Here is a 16,455-nt window from a genome sequence, read left to right as displayed (position 1 = left end):
ACGTGCCCTCTGCCTTTTCATTACTCATCTAGCAAAATCCCCCAAACCCTGCTTTTGGCTTTCTCTGTGCCTGCAAACACCACTGCAAAACATTTCTCCACAGGTGTGAGCCAGGCACAGTGGCTCACGCCTGTAATCTCAGCACTTTGGGAGCCCACAGAACAGATCAGCATCAAGATAACTTCATAATCATCAACCTGAAATGGTTGCTGAAATCTTAGGTTCTTCATGTCACTTCCCAGTCTCCAGTTCCATTATGATGATTTCAAACCTTCTCTAGTCTCCTCAGACTTCTGATACCCCTCTTCCCCCACCCACCTCTTCTCAGCACATGACCTTACTGCCTACTTCATAAAGAAACCATGTTAGACGATCTCTCACTTTTCCACTACCAAACTCATATATGCATTGACCTCTGTACACATCTCGTTTATAGCAAGGATATGATTTTACAATATTAATCTACAACTTTCTCTTCTGTTTTCACTTTTCCCTCCTCTCTGGCTTTTTAAAAAAGCTTTGAGACAGGGTCTGGCTCTGTCACCCAGGCTGGAGTGCGGTGGCACTATCACCACTCACTGCAGCCTCAACCTCTCAAGCCCAAGCGATCTTCCTACCTCAGCCTCCCAAGCAGCTGAGACCACAGGCATGTGGACCACACCCAGCTAATTTTGTTTGTTTGTTTGTTTTTTGTAGAGACCAGGGTCTGTATGTTGCCCAGGCTGGTCTTGAACTCGTGGGCTCAAGTGATCCTCCCACTTCGGCCTTGTGCTGGGATTACAGGCCTGAGCTACTGTGCCTGGCCTCCTCTCATCTTTTAAGCAAGTAGGTGGCTCTGTGCTGGTGTGAGGGGAGAGGTGTGGCTGGGCAGAATGCAAATAGTTGCTGGTGTTTCCCGCTTCCCCCCACCCCCCGCCCCCCGCTCCAAAAGCCTCAACTCTGATAGTGGAAAGTGTGATAGGTTTTTAAAATAACCACAAAGTATTCCCCTCCTCTGTTTTGCCTTTGGGCAATGCCTTCCCATACTGACTCTGGGATGACCATGTGGCTTGCATTGGCCTGTGGGACAGTAGCAAACATGACACAGCAAAGGTTTGAAAAATACTCCTGCTGTGGGAATTGCCCTCATCCTGCTCTTTGGAACCCTGAGATCGGCTCGTGAAGAAGCCTGGGTTAGCAACATGGCTCAGAAAATAAGCCCTCCCAGCTGAGGCCCCCCACCCCCCAGACAAACAAGCCTGCTGACCGCCAGACAGGTGAGAAAGGAGATCCTCGACCAGTGCTTCTCAAACTTTAATGCTTGAAGGCTCCTGTCAAAATGCAGAAAGTGGGCCTGGCCCAGTGGCTCACACCTGTAATCCCAACGCTTTGGGAGGCCGACGCGGGTGGGTATCCTGAGCCTAGGAGTTCAAGACCAGCCTGGGCAACATGGTGAAACCCCGTCTCTACCAAAAATACAAAAAAAGTTAACCAAGCATGGTGGCATGCACCTGTAGTCCGAACTACTTGGAAGGCTGAGGCGGGAGGATCACTTGAGCCCAGGAGGTGGAGATTGTAGTGAGCCGAGGTCATGCCACTGCACTCCAACCTGGGTGACAGAGTGAGACCTCATCTCAAAAAAAAGAAAAAAAGCAGAAAATGATTCATTACACCTAGGGTGGGGCCAGAGAAACTACATTTCTTTTCTTTCTTCTTCTCCTTCTTTCTTCTTTCTTCTTCTTCTTCTTTTTTTAAATAGACAGGGTCTTCTCTCCCTCTGTCACCCAGGCTTGTGGAAGGCTGGAGTGCAGTGGCGTGATCATAGCTCACTGCAGCTTCAACTTCCTGGGTTCAAGCAATCCTTCTCATGCCTGGCTAATTAAAAAAATTTTTTTTTTAGGCTGGGCGCGGTGGCTCACACCTGTAATCCCAGCACTTTGGGAGGCCAAGGCAGGCGGATCACAAGGTCAGGAGTTGGAGACCAGCCTTGCCAATATGGTGAAACCCCATCTATACTAAAAATACAAAAATTAGCCAGGTGTGGTGGCACATGCCTGTAGTCCCAGCTACTCGGGAGGCTGAGGCAGAAGAATCACTTGAACCCGGGAGGCAGAGGTTGCAGTGAGCCAAGATCGTGCCACTGCACTCCAGCCTGGGCGACAGAGTGAGACTCCATCTCAAAAAAAAAAAATTGTAGGGTCTTGCTGTGTTGCCCAGGCTGGTCTTGGACTCCTGGCCTCAAGCAATCCTCTTGCCTCGTCCTCCCAAATTGCTGGGATTACAGGCACGAGCCACTGCACTGGGTCCTGAGACTACATTTCTAATAAGCTCCTGGGTGCTTCTGATGCTCCTGGTCTGAGGACCACACTTAGAGTAGAAAGGTGCTACACCTTCCTGCCCTAACTGAGCTGACCCACCAAATTGTGAGAAATAATAGACGTAAGTTTTAGGGGTTTGTTTTGTAGCAAAAGCTAGCTGATATAAAGAAGGTGTGAGGGCTGAGACGAAATGTTTTGGAGAAGCAAAAGAAAGAGCAGCAGCACTCTAGTGCCCCCAACCCCACTGAGACATTTTCCCTAGGCTAGGAGGAGTGGGCAAAGGGAGAAGTCTATGGATCCTGCAGCCCAGGGCACCTGAACTCTTTTTCCTGGCAATGTGTCAGGGCAGAGCAGGAGTCAAAGAGAAGTGGCCACATGGTTCAGCTTGACAGAGATGATCAGGGGCACTGTGCCAAACCTTCCTGGGCCCCAGGCATAGCTTGGAAGCAGCAGAAGGGTCAAGTGACAGTGACGGAGACATCTCAGGGCAACTAGGTGAGCCAAAAACCCAATGATTCTAAGACCCCAGATCAAGAGTACATACAACCTTGGGAGTAGAGGAACCCTAGGAATTAATAAGGTCAATCAGTGGTCTGTCATCCTAGCAGAAGGAAAACTCAATCAGAATTAAAGTTGTTTTCTATTAAGTGATTTCTATCACACCTAAGTTACTAGATCTGCTATCCATTTTTCACAATAGAGTGGTACAATAGAGTAGGCCCTGGTCCCTCCTATCAATCACCATTTCTCCTCCCTATTCAACTACACCCTCTCAACCAGATTATTTCCACTGATGTGAAAATTAAACAGTTTGATCTCTTTCTCTGTTTCTTCCTCTATCTCTCTCTCTTTAAAGTCCCATTTATTTGCATCCTCCTTTAGCATAGCTGCTGCTAACACATACAGTACCCTTGTGAGAATCAGAAAGTGCCCCCTCCAGACAGATGAATTGCAAGGGGGCTGACCCCATTCAAATAAGTACCCCTTCCTTCAGGCCACAGCCCCAGTCCAAGGTTAACAGCTTGAAGGCAGAACCTGGCCAGATTCCAGCCCGCTGTTGCATCTTTCTGCCAGGTACCCTCACTCTGCCCTTCTCCTACCCTTGTCCTGTTGCCACTGGTTTCTCTACCCACTCCTCACAGCCCAGCTTCTTAGTAGAGCTGTCTATACTAGTTCTCTCTGTGCTCTCATCTCCTACTCATTCTGTGGCAGGCCAGGTCTCCCTAACGGCTGAACAGGCAGGCCTCCCTAACAACTGTTTCAGCACTGACTGAGTGGTTAAGCTAACTATTAAAAGCTAAGAGAGCCAGTGCCCTTATACAAAGGCTGGAAGGTAACAAAAGCACACCAAGAGTTTTGCCTAGGTCTTTCCTGGGCCTTGAAGCGTGACAAGAGAAGGAAGGAGTTCTTAACAGGACCCATTTAAGATTAAACAAGTTTCTCTGGGTGCAGTGGTTCATGCCTGTAATCCCAGCACTTTGGGAGGCCGAGGCAGGCAGATCACTTGAGGTCAGGAGTTCGAGACCAGCTTGGCCAACATGGTGAAAACTCGTCTCTACTAAAAATACAAAAATTAGCTGGGCGTGGCATGCACCTGTAATCCCGGCTACTTGGGAGGCTGAGGCAGGAGAATCACTTGAACCTGGAAGGCGGAGGTTGCAGTGAGCCGAGATTGAGCCACTGCACTCCAGCCTGGGCAATGAGTGAGACTGTGTCTCAAAAAAATAAAATAAAATTTAAAAAGATTAAGCACATGTTATTAGTGGTCTGAAGGAACTCCCCAAACCTCCATGATTTAGCAGGAGATAAGATAAGGGCAATCACCCCAGCACCTGGATCCATTTAGATTAAGTAAATTTACTGAGGCTCCAGAGGAAGGTCTTCAGGACTCAGACCTTAGTTATAGATTAGAAGAAGTTAATCACTTATGTCTTTAGATGAATGCACACTTACACGTAGACATGTAGCTTAGAAGGTATGTAAGCTCTGGAAAACTTTGTAATTTTGAGTTGGTCTGGTGATAATTTCCAGGCCTTCTCCCTGCACCTGGTTACAGAAATAAAAACTCTCTTCTTTCCTAGTTCACCTGCATCTTGTAATTGGGCTGAGAGAATAAGCAGTCCGACCCTCGGCTTGGTCCAGGAACAATTCCTCAGCACACTCCAATCTGAGTTCTGCCCCCATATTGCCACATCATCAGTTCTTTCTAAGCTTATCAATGGCTTCCATGGGTTTGTTTTTTTTTTTTTTTTTTGAGTTTAGCTAGGATCACAGATTCACACCACCACTCCCAGCTAACTTTTTTATTTTTAATTTGTGTAGATACGGAGTCTTCCTATGTATTCCAGCATGGTCTCCAATTCCTGGGCTCAAGCAGTCCTCCTATGTTGGCCTCTCAAAGTGCTGGGATAACAAATGTGAGCCACCATGCCTGGTGCCATGTTACTGAATCCAGGACACTTTCATGGCTCACCTTACTTGACCTTTCAATAACATTTTTAACTGACACATTGTAAGTGTACATATGTATCAATAACATTTAACACTGTTGACAGTTCCCACCTTCAAATCATCTCTTCTGCCAACTTCTATGACATCACATGTGAACTGTTCTCCTAGTTCATAGCTACACCTTCAGAGCATAGCATTTGAGAGATTGACCTTTGGAGTCAGGCCACCCAAGTTGATATCCTTTATCCTTTGGAGTGAGGCCACCCAAGTTCATAGGCCAGCTCCACCACTTCAGCTCTATGGCCTTGGGCAAGTAAGTGAACCTCTCTGTGCCTCATTTATCAAACATTAGTTCTAATAGTACCTATCCTCCCCTATCCTGCAGGGTTGTTGTAAGAATTAAATTATATATATATATATATATATATATATATATATATGCAGTCATGTGCCACCTGATGTTTTGTCAATGATGAGCTGCATATACAAGGGAGGTCCCATAAGATTCTAATACCTTATTTTTATTGTACCTTTTCTATGATTAGATGATATGTTTAGATGTGCAAATATGATCTCATGTTACAACTGTCTACAGTATTCAGTACAGTAACATGCTGTACATATAGCCTAGGTGTGTAATAGGCTATCCCATCTAGGTTTATGTAAGTACACTTTATGATGTTTGCACAATGATGAAATCGCCTAACAACGCATTCCTTGGAATGCATCCCCATCATTAAACAATGCACGACTGGGTGTGGTGTGGTGTGTGTGTGTGTGTGTGTATGTATAATCCCAGAACAGTGTATCCCATAGAGTAAGCTTTAAGTCTTATGAGTCGGTACATTGTTGCTGCTGTGGGAAGCTGATTCCCCAGGCCCTCTTCCTTTTCACTTTATGATCTCTTCAATGACTCCAAATTGACATTTCCAGCCCCAGCCTCTCCTTGGGGCTCCACACCTAGAAATCCAGTTGCCCACTTGACATTCCCTCTTGGTTGCCTCAATGGCATATCAATTTTAATATGTGAATGATAAAACTATCTATTCTATTATGCAGTCAGAAACTTAGGAGCCATTCTGGGTATCTCCCTCTTCCTCAGTCCCTCTTCTTCAATCCAATCTATCACCAAGTCAGGTGGGTTTTACCTCCTAAATGTCCTTTCAAATCATTCACTTATCTTCATTGCCATTGCTACTACCCTAGCTCAGAGGACCAACTGTCCCCTAGAGCACTGTAGAAACTGCCTAGCCAGTCTCTGTTTCTATTTTGCCCTCTTTTAATTTTTTTTTTTTTTGAGACTGTGACTCACTCTGTCGCCAAGCATGGAGCGCAGTGGTGTGATCTCAGCTCACTGAAACCTCTGCCTCTCAGGCTCAAGTGATCCTCTCTCCTCAGCCTCCCGAGTAGCTGGGATTACAGGCGCGCACCACCACGCCTGGCTACTTTTTTTGTAGAGACAGGATTTCACCATGTGGCCCAGGCTGGTCTTGAACTCCTGGGCTCAAGTGGTCTGCCTGTTTCGACCTTCCAAAGTGCTGAGATTAAAGGCATGAGCCACTGCACCCGGCCTAATTTTTAATCAGTGATAGATTTCGGTCAATGCCATTTCTCTGCTCAGAATCTGTCTTGGCTTCCAATTGGTCTTTGGATAATGATGCAAATCATTAAGGTTTGAAAATTATGTTGTTAGAGGTCTTGAATGCCAGACCTTATCATGGTGTCAAGCACATAGTAGGTGCTCAACAAGCATTTGTTGTCTGATTGACTGCTGGGAAGAAGCACTTTACATTTGAGCTTTGATAGCAAACTACTGATGATTTGTATTGAGGGAGTAAGTAACGTTAGCAGAAATGACTTTCCAAAAATAGTCTTGCTGGGATCCCATGGATTGGGATTGAGAGAGGAAGACCTATTGGGACAGAATGAAAGAGCAGAGAATTTGAAATAGATGGCAGTTGGAAAGAAAAAGATGAATAGAGATTGGGAAGGCAGAATCTGCCTGCTTGGCTGAGAAAAAAATAAGACTAGCATTTTAGACTGAGAAAAAGAAAAAAAGATTTCTTTTGATTCGTTTTTTCTGCTATCCTCTCTCTCTCTCTCTCTCCTTCTCTCTCTCTCTCTCTGACAGGATCTTGCTCTGTCACCCAGGCTGGAGTGCAGGGGTATGGTCATGGCTTACTAAAGCCTCAACCTCCCAGGCTCAAAGGATCTTCTCACCTCAGCCTCCTGAGTAGCTGGGACCACAGGTGTGTGTCACCGGGCCTGGATAATTTTTTAATATTTTGTGGAGATGGGGTCTCACTATGTTGCCCAGGCTGGTTTCAAACTCCTAAGCTTAAGCGATTCTCCTGCCCTGGCCACTCAAAGCGTGGGGATTACAGGTGTGAGCCACTGCTCCTGGCCAGCATGCCTTCTAAGGATTTTCACAGTCTGGCTCTAATCTACCTCTACAATCTCCTTTTCTGTTTTTCATGAGGTTTCCAACATTGTAAACAGGGGTGCTAAAATCACATCTTTACTACTTTCAAAACAATGGACCTAGAGACCAGACTTTTTCTTATGTATTCAAATATTTATTCAAAAATATGTATCAAGTGCAATCATGTATCTGGGGTTGTGCTGGGCAGAGGAGGTACACAATGAGCAAAACAGTCCCTGACCCTGTTGTCCCTTCCAGCCTAAGAGAGGAGACCAACTTTAACCAAATCAGTCTCCTAACGTGTGAATAACCCCAAACTGAACCAAGTGCTTGAAGGAGAGGAACACAGTTCTGTGAGAGTGTATAACATAAAGGTCTGCCCCAGGGCTGGGCGCAGTGGCTCACGCCTGTAATCCCAGCACTTTGGGAGGCCAAGGTGGGTAGATCACTTGAGGTCAGGAGTTCAAGACAAGCCTGGCCAACATGGTGAAACCCTGTCTCTACTAAAAAATACAAATTTGCCAGGTGTGGTGGCGGGCGCCTGTAGTCCCAGATACTCGGGAGGCTGAGGCAGGAGAATTGCTTCAACCTGGGAGGTGGAGGTTGCAGTGAGCCGAGATTGTGCCACCGCACTCCAGACTGGGCAACAGAGCGAGACTCAAAAAACCATCTGCCCACACACACTCTCTCTCTCTCTCTCTCTGTCTCTCTCTCTCTCACTCTCTCTCTCTCTCTGTCTTCTCTGTGTGTGTGTGTGTGTGTGTGTAGTAAAGACTTCCCACAGGGGATGCTTGAGCAGAGATCTGAAGGTGGAGAAGGACCTGACTGAATGAGGTGGAAATGGAACATGATGGGTTCAAGAAACTTAGACCATGTAGCTATTCTTGCATATTTATTTTTTCATATGAACTTTAGTATCAACTTGTTTAGGTCCAGAATAAAAGCTTATTGGTATTCTTACTGAAAGTTGGTAAGTTTATAACATAACATAGGAAGGAGAATTGACATCTTCATGATATTGACTTGACCTATCTGTGAGAGCCACCATTTATGTAAGATAACATAAACAGAGGTTCCAAGGATCAGGACATGGATATCTTTAGGGGCCATCATTCTTCTCCGCACAAGTACTATTTACAATAATACCAAAGAAGGCCAGGTGCAGCGGCTCACGCCTGTAATCCCAGCACTTTGGGAGGCCAAGGCAGCCGGATCACTTGCGGTCAGGAATTCAAGACCAGCCTGGGCAACATGGTGAAACTCTGTCTCTACTAAAAATACAAAAATTAGCCAGGCATAGTGGCAGGCGCCTGTAATCCCAGCTACTCAGGAGGCTGAGGCACGAGAATCGCTTAAACCCAGGAGGCAGAGGTTTCAGTGAGCTGAGGTCGTGCCACCGCACTCCAGCCTGGGCAACAGAGCAAGATTCAATCTAAAAATAAAATAAAATAAAATAAAACCAGAAAAATGAAATACTTAGGTGTACATTTCACAAATATGTCCTAGATCTATGTGCTGAAAACTACAAAACAATGATGAAGGAAATAAAAGAGAGCTAAATATATGGAGATTTAGAAATGTATGGAGAACTGTGTTCATGGATTGGAAGACTCAATATTGTGAAGATGTCGATACTCTAAAAATTTATCTATAGATTCAACACAATTCCAGTCCAAATCCCAGCAGGATTCTTTATAGATATCAGCATGGTGACTCTAAAATTTACATGGAGAGGCAAAGAAATTAGAATATTCAAAACATTTTTTAAAAATAAGAACAAAATTGGAAGATTCATGCTACTTAATTTTGAGACTTACTATAAAGCCACAGTACTCAAGACAGTGTGGTATTGATGCAAGGATGGATACGTAGGTCAATGTAATAGAATAGAGAGTGCAGAAATTTACCCATACTTTTTACAAAAATTCACTTAAAATTAATCATAGACCTGGCTGGGCCTGGTGGCTCATACCTGTAATCCCAGCACTTTGGGAGGCCAAGGCGAGTGGATTGCTTGAATCCAGGTGTTTGAGACCAGTCTGGGCAACATGGTGAAACTCTGTCTCTACAAAAAATAAAATTAAAAACAAAATTAGCCAGGCATGGTGGCACATGCCTGGGAGCTACTTGGGAGGCTGAGGTGGGAGGATGGCTTGAACCTGGGAGGCAGAGGTTGCAGTCAGCAGCGATCACACCACTGCACTCCAGCCTGGGTGACAGAGCGACACCCTGTTTAAAAAAAAAAAAATCAATCATAGACCTAAATATAAGATGTATAACTTTTAGAAGAAAACACAGAAGAAAGTCTTTGTTTTCTGGTGTTAGGCCAATAATTCTTAGATATGACACCAAAAGCACTATCCATAACAGAAAAATTTGATAAGTTGGACTTCATGAAAATTATGAGCTGTTGCTCTGCAAAAGATGCTAAGAGGATGAAAAAACAATATACTGGGAGAAACTATTTATAAATAACATATCTAACAAAGGACTTGTATCCAGAATATACAAAGAGCTCTCCAAACAATGAGGAAACAAACAATCCAATATAAAAATGGGAAATAAACCGTGGAAGCAAAGGACCAGTAGGTGAAGATAAAGGCATCAGAGCATTTAAGGAATCTGCAAAGCAGACACTGGCTCCAGCAGCAAGTGTAAGTGGCAGCAGGAGATGGCCAAGAGCACCCAGGGAAAAGGCGCAAGCCCTAGAAGACCTGGCCGGTTTCAAAGACCCAGCACCAGGTCATACTGAAGAATCAATGACTCATGACAAAACCACCAAAATACCCTGCAAATCACCACCAGAACTAGTAGACACTGCAACAAGCTCAAGGAAATGGCCCAGGGCTTGTGGCCAGAAAGTAGAAGTGAAAGAAGAGCTGTTAGCAGTCGGCAAGCTCACACAAACATCAGGGGAGACCACGCACACCAATAAAGAACCAGCAGGTGAGGGCAAAGGCATGAAAGCATTTAAGCAACCTGCAAAGCAGAAGCTGGACCCAGAAAATGTAACTGGCAGCAGGAGATTGCCAAGAGTGCCCAAGGAAAAGGCCCAACCCCTAGAAGATCTGGCCAGCTTCCAAGAGCTCTCTCAAACACCAGGCCACACTGAGGAACTGGCAAATGGTGCTGATAGCTTTACAAGTGCTCCAAAGCAAGCACCTGACAGTGGAAAACCTCTAAAAATATCCAGAAGAGTTCTTCAGGCCCCTAAAGTAGAACCCGTGGGAGACCTGGTAGGCACCAGAGACTGTAAAATCACAAAGCAAAAGCAACACCTCCCTGCCCCCACTGCCCTTCAAGAGGGGATGTGGAAAAGATGGAAGTGTCACAGGAACCAAGAGGCCGCACTGCATGCCTGCACCAGAGGAAATCATAGAGGAGCTGCCAGCCAGCAAGAAGCAGAGAGGGTTGCTCCCAGGGTAAGAGGCAAATCACCCGAACCCTTGGTCATCATGAAGAGAAGTCTGAGGACTTCTGCAAAAAGAATTGAACCTGCAGAAGATCTGAACAGCAATAACATGAAAACCAACAAAGAGGAATACGAATTACAAGACTCAGTCCCTGAAAATAAGGGAATGTCCCTGCTCTCCAGACGCCAAAGTAAGACTGATGTAGAACAGCAAATAACTAAGGTCATTGTATTAGCAGAAAGAATTCAAATAAACTGAAATGAAAACAAGCCCATGAAGACCTCCCAAGACATGGACATTCAAAATCCAGATGATGGAGCCCAGAAACCCATACCTAGGGGCAAAGTCAGTGAAAACAAAAGGTGCTTGAGGTCTGTTAGACAGAATAAGAGCTCCCAGCCTAAAGTGGCAGAGGAGAGCAGAGGGCAGAAGAGTGCGGGGGTTCTTGTGCAGAATCAGGAAGGGAAAGGAGAAGCAGGAAATTCAGACTCCATGTGTTTGAGAGCAAGAAAGATGAAAAGCCAGTCTGCAGCAAGCACTTTGGAGAGTGAATATGCACAGAGTAACGTGGAATGTCAAGAGGCGTGCAGAAAATCCAAAGAAGGCTGAGGGCTGAGTGCGGTGGCTCACGCCTGTAATCCCAGCACTTTGGGAGGCTGAGGCGGGCGGATCACGAGGTCAGGAGATCGAGACCATCCTGGCTAACATGGTGAAACCGCGTCTGTACTAAAAATACAAAAAATTAGCCGGGCGTGGTGGCGGGCGCCTGTAGTCCCAGCTACTTGGAAGGCTGAGGCAGGAGAATGGCGTGAACCCGGGAGGCGGAGCTTGCAGTGAGCCGAGATCGCGCCACTGCACTCCAGCCTGGGCAACAGAGCGAGACTCCATCTCAAAAAAAAAAAAAAAAAAAAAAAAAAAAAAAAGGCTGAGGACATTGTGTGCGTCAAGAAAATAAGAACCAGAAGTCACTGGGACAGTGAAGACATTTAACAAAGAAATCTAACTGGGAAAAATATAATAAAGCTAGTTTTGTGATAAACAAACAAAAAGGGCAAAATATTTGAACAGCCATTTCACCAAAGAAGATATGCAGATGTCTATAAGGAAATGAACAAGCTGCTGAACATCAACAGTAAAATGCAAATTAAAGCCATAATGAAATACCACTGATGCACCTATTACAATGGCTTAAAAAAACTGACAATACCAATTGCTGGCCAGGCTGTAGAACAACTGGAACATTCATACATTGCTAGTGGGAATGCAAAAATGGTTCAGCCACTTTGGAAAAACAGTTTGGCAGGTTTTTAAAATAAAGTTAAAAATATATTTACCACATGTTCCACCAATTCCATGCCTACATATTTCCTTAAAAGAAATGAAAACTTATGTTCACACAAAATCCTATATGCAAATGTTGATAGCAGCTTTAGTCGTAATTGCTAAAAATTGGAAGCAACTGGTGAATGGAGAAACAAATTGTGATCAACCATACAATGGAACGCTACTCAGCAATAAAAAGGAACAGACTATTGATACACACAATGACACGTGTGGCTGAATCTCAAATACATTATTCTGTGAGAAAGAAGCCGGCTCAAAAGTCTACATTCTGTATTATTCCATTTATATGACATTCTGGAATATGCATAAGTATATTGACAGAGAACAGATTAGTCTTTCCAGGGATTAAGCACAGAGTAGAGGAATCAACCATAACAGGACAGCATTAGGTAGTTCTTTGGGGGGAATTAGAATTCTTCTGCATCGTGACTGTGGTAGTAGTTACATGGTTTGGTGAGTTTGTCAAAATTCGTAGAACTATACACCAAAAAGAATGAAATTTACTGAAAGATACATTTTAAAATAAAATAAAATAAACCCCAGGTATTCATGGCTCTACTTCCAATGCCCAAGCTGCCTTGAGCTTCTGAGCTCTAATGGATGAAAAGGTGGATGGATATAGGGTTTGCCTGCAAGCCTTGTCCAAGCCCTGTGATTTCACTCACATTATAGGTTGAGTTCTCTGGGAAGCAGACTCTGAGTTGGAGATTAGCACCCAGGATATCTTTTTGTTTTGTTTTTTTTTTTTGAGATGGAGTCTCACTCTGTCACCCAGGCTAGAGTGCAATGGCACGATCTCTGTTCACTGAAACCTCCGCCTCCCAGGCTTGAGTGATTCTCCTGCCTCAGCCTCCCAAGTAGCTGGGATTATAGGCACCCACCACCACACCTGGCTAATTTTTGTATTTTTAGTAGAGATGAGGTTTCACCATGTTGGCTAGGCTGGTTTCAAACTCTGCACCCAGGAGATTTATTAGAGAGGGCCCTTGAGATCAACATCTATTGAAGGGAAGGGAAGGATGTAGGATTGGGCAGAGGGGCAAGTCAGGTGGCAGCACAAGCCCAACATTGTCTCTCTTGGTCTACCACATGGTGATCTTTGAAGATGAGGTGGTTATTCGGAGTTGTCGCTTGTTGAGGGGAGAGGGCTGGGCCCCCTGTTTTTCAGCTATTAGATGCAGGCTGACCCCTAGAAGGATGCAACTTTGGGTGAGGCAGCTCTTTTTAGCCAAGGCAATCACTGAAGTTGCTGACAGCTGAGGGTTTTCTGTGGGCACCGCTCCCAGCAGCTGGAGAATACTTCCTTTATTCCAGAAGGAGAATCTGGACAGCATCTACCACACTTCCTGACCTCTTCAAAAGAGGAGGTATTCCAATCTTTTTTACTACCTCCCAGAGGGCAGAAATGGTGATTTCCTGTTGAAATCCAGTGGCAGAACACTTACCAGGTCCTTTTGAGTTTTCTAATAAAAACATAAATCAATAAACAAACATATTTTCTGGGCAAAGAGTGGCTTCTCACAGGATTTTTTTCTAATTTTACACATTTTTCTTCCTTGTGATAATATGTATAATTTATTTTATGAGAAGTAAAACATAAATTGTAATAGAACTTAGTTTTAGTATTTTTTTTTTTAAGAGATGGGTACTCATTCTGATGCCCAGACTGGAGTGCAGTGGCGGCAATCATAGCTCACTGCAGCCCCCAATCTCTGGGGCTCAAGCGATCCTCCCACCTCAGCCTCCCAAGTAGCTGGGACCACAGGCATGTGCCAACACACCCGGCTAATTTTGTTTATTTTTGTAGAGATGCGGGTCTCACTATGTTGCCCAGGCTGGTCTTGAACTCCTGGGCTTAAGCGATCCTCCTGCCTTAGCTTCCCAAAGTGCTGGGATTACAGGTGTGCGCCACTGCCCCCAGCCACGTTTGCTAATTTCAACATTTTCTTAACAAAAAGGAAAATTAATTACATGGTGTAGGTCAGGCATCTTTTATAACACTCTTACTTCTTCACATTCTTAAAATGTTGACTTTCTAATGTGAAGACTGGACAGGCTTCCAAGCTCTGGTCAAAGTGGGGCAACGATTACTCTAGAGAGATTGTTAGGATATCACTGTATACCACTCCATCTCCCATGAGTATACAAGTTGTGCTGTGAGAGGAGTTTCTCACCATCTTTCGTACTTAAACATGGCTTCATTTCTTGCTCCTCCTTAATCCTCTTCATAGCCTCTACCTAACCTAAAATATTGGGAATCCAAGGTTCCATGTTGGGCCCCCTCTTCTTGTACTCAACCACCTGAGATTTTCAATTCCCATGGCTTCTCCCAACAAGTTTACATTATTCACTCTTAAATATCATCTCCAGGCTGGGCATGGTGGCTCATGCCTGTAATCTCAGCACTTTGAGAGGCCAAGGCAGGTGGATCACCTGAGGTCACGAGTTCGAGACCAGCCTGGCCAACATGGTGAAACCCCGTTTCCACTAAAAATACAAAAATTAGCCGGGCGTGGTGGTGCCTGCCTGTAATCCCAGTTACTTGAGAGGCTGAGGCAGGAGAATCGCTTGAACCCAGGAGGCGGAGGTTGCAGTGAGCCAAGATCACGCCATTGCACTCTGGCCTGGGTGACAAGAGTGAAACTCTGTCCCTCCCCCACCCAAAGAAAAATCATCTCCAGATTTATCTCCTGAACTCCAGTTAGTCTCATGTTTTCAATTCTGTCTCAGCACCTCTACCTGATGTCCCCCCAACCCAGGTGCCCCACATTCATCTTGTCCCCAAGCAAATCCTCTACAAATCTGCTATTCCTCATGAATTTCTGTTTTGAATGTTATTATTACACAGCAAGATGCCAGAATTAGAAACCCCACAGTCATCTTTGGGCATGCCTCTCCCTTTCTCGGGCACCACATCCAATCAGACATCCTAGCCCCATAAGTCTACCATGCAAATATCTCTTAAATATGCCTCCGTCATTAACTCTCCCCCCAACAAGATGCCACCATTCATCAATCCACATTGTGCTTTTCCTCTCTAGCTTTGTATGATCCATCACCTCTTAATTGGTCTTTCTGCTTCCATCCTCTACCATCTCCACACCTTCTTAAGAAGGCTATCTGGGGCCAGCAGAATCAAGTCCACACTCCTTAGGACACCTCATAAGGGTTTTTACAGTGCTGTCCTTATTCCTTGGCCTGCCTTCTAAGGATTTTCCCAGTCTGGCTCTCATCTACCTCTGCAGTCTCTTTCCACTGCTTCCTCTCTCTTCCTCCTCCGTCCTGTATCCCAATTCTGTTGGCACACTGACTGTTTAATACTGTGAGTTCTAGTCAGACTTTTCTGGGTTTCACAAAAATGCTGAACAGTTTGATGCTTCTATATCTGAGCTCAAGTTGTTCCATCTGCCTAAAATACCTTTTGTTCACATTTCAGTCTGTCATATCTCACTTAAATTTGAAGCTCACATATAAAGTTCATTCAACAGAATTAATGATTCATTTTCTAGGTTTCCACCTTGTACACAGCTGCATTAAAACATCTCCTATGGCCAGGCACGGTGGCTCATGCCTGTAATGCCAGCACTTTGGGAGGCTGAGGTGGGTGGATTACTTGAGGTAAGGAGTTCAAGACCAGCCTGGCCAACATGGTGAAACCCCATCTCTATTAGAAATATAAAAAAATTAGCCAGGCTTGGTGGTGGGTGCCTATAATCCCAGCTACTCGGGAGGCTGAGGCAGGAGAATCGCTTGAACCCAGGAGGCAGAGGTTGCGGCAGGCTGAGATTGCACCACTGCACTCCAGCCTGGGGGACAGAGTGAGACTCCGTCTCAAAAAGAAAGAAAACCTCTTACATTAGTGTTATGAATTTGTTTCTCTTTCTGGATGGACTGTGAGCTCAGCAAGAATATCTGAAAGATGAGAGATATCCAAATGATGTTCCGTTTGAACTAGTGAATGAAATATCCCTGGTATAATTGGCACATTAAGCTGAGAATACTAATTACATATACCTAAGAATGAATTTTAATTATATGCTATACTCTTGGTTAGAAAGTAGGGAAGCAAACTTTACTGTGTGAAGCTTAAAGGAAGGAAGAAATAATACTAAAGAAGGAATTTGAGAAACAGAAGAGTGAAGGCCCTGCATGGAAAAAAGGAGTGAAGAGAAATCAAAGGTGGACATTTTCTTAGAGACAGGGTCTCACTATGCTGTCCAGGCTGGTCTTGAACTCCTGGGCTCAAGCTACCCTCCCACCTCAGCCTCCCAAAGTGCCGGGATGACATGTGTAAGCCACCATGCCTGGCCTGAGATGGACATTAATTAAAGACAGATTTGCCCTCTTTAGCATTTTGCCCTTACTATTTTATTTTTGTAAATAGGAAGGCTGATGTGACCTGATGAGAAAATATCTAGTAAAAACACTGTGCAAACTAAGAATTGAAGACATTGAAAAATTCTTTTTTTTTTTTGAGACATAGTCTTGCTCTGTCGCCCAGACTGAAGTGCAGTGGTGCGATCTCGGC

The 16,455-nt window shown here is 44.7% G+C and overlaps 1 pseudogene; it reads left to right on the top strand.

The window, feature by feature from the left end:
• Positions 1 to 9,869: 9,869 nt before the first annotated feature.
• On the top strand, positions 9,870 to 10,841 carry LOC101057060 (proliferation marker protein Ki-67-like; annotated as a pseudogene).
• Positions 10,842 to 16,455: the final 5,614 nt, after the last annotated feature.

Source organism: Pan troglodytes, chromosome X (genome assembly GCF_028858775.2).
Source record: "Pan troglodytes isolate AG18354 chromosome X, NHGRI_mPanTro3-v2.0_pri, whole genome shotgun sequence".
Taxonomy (NCBI): Eukaryota; Metazoa; Chordata; class Mammalia; order Primates; family Hominidae; genus Pan; species Pan troglodytes.
The sequence above is the reverse complement of the archived record's forward strand: the minus strand, read 5'-3'. Positions and strand labels throughout refer to the sequence as shown.